This window comes from Euprymna scolopes, chromosome 30, assembly GCF_053919585.1.
Source record: "Euprymna scolopes isolate OS-2025 chromosome 30, ASM5391958v1, whole genome shotgun sequence".
NCBI classification, from domain to species: Eukaryota; Metazoa; Mollusca; class Cephalopoda; order Sepiida; family Sepiolidae; genus Euprymna; species Euprymna scolopes.
The window spans coordinates 18,700,667-18,701,493 of NC_136511.1; the positions used below are offsets into that span (position 1 = coordinate 18,700,667).

Sequence of the window (827 nt, forward strand, 5' to 3'; positions counted from 1 at the left end):
GAAGAGAACACCGGTTTGGCTTCGTAGTTCTTTCATGTGAAGTTATTTAAAATCACTAAACTAAGCTGCAGTGCTCTGTGGCGTAGTGGTTAGCGTGCTGGACAATTCACATTATATTTTCACGTTCGCGCCGACCTACCGTAGTCGTTTTTTTTTTCCTAAACAACTGGAATGGACTTTTCTTGGTGGCCGAACTGTTAACGTTGCAGATGTTTTTTTTTTTTCACACTTTATTTTCCTACTTTTACTCATGACTCCGGGTTTGATCCTTCCTACTTACCTACCATAACATTTTTTAAAACTCCCCCCCCGTCCCGGAAACAAACACTCGGGCAACGCCGGGTACCCCCGCTAGTTAAAAATAAAGTCGGATTTGTTTCGATTTTCGATACTTGTTGGATGAATCTATGTAGAAAACATATCTAAGAACACTGCCAGACATAAAAATAAACGAGGGGCTCAGCCGTTTCGGAACATATGAAGAAAATACTCACACACACAAATAGTGGATATAGAGATATACGGCATAATCGCGTTGATACGCCGGTTCTCGTCAGATCACCGAAGTTAAGCAACGTTGAGCCTGATTAGTACCAGATGGGTGACCATTTGGGAAGTCTAGGCGTTGTATGTGCTCTCCGCTTATCTCGGCATTTGTTTCCAGTCGTCCTGTACATACACTTCACTTGTCACTGGTATTTAACAATGTTGACACAGAAGAGGTGTGGTTGGAGACTGCGCATCTCCTGCCACCAAAAAATTAGGTGATTGGGCCAGGGAACTACGTAAAAATAAAAAAGATTTTGAATTAAAGTGACCAGTAGGAG

General features: G+C 42.2%; 1 pseudogene; it reads left to right on the plus strand.

Annotated features, from left to right (window-relative positions):
• Positions 1 to 517: 517 nt before the first annotated feature.
• On the plus strand, positions 518 to 634 carry LOC145255082 (5S ribosomal RNA; annotated as a pseudogene).
• The last annotated feature ends 193 nt before the right edge of the window (positions 635 to 827 follow it).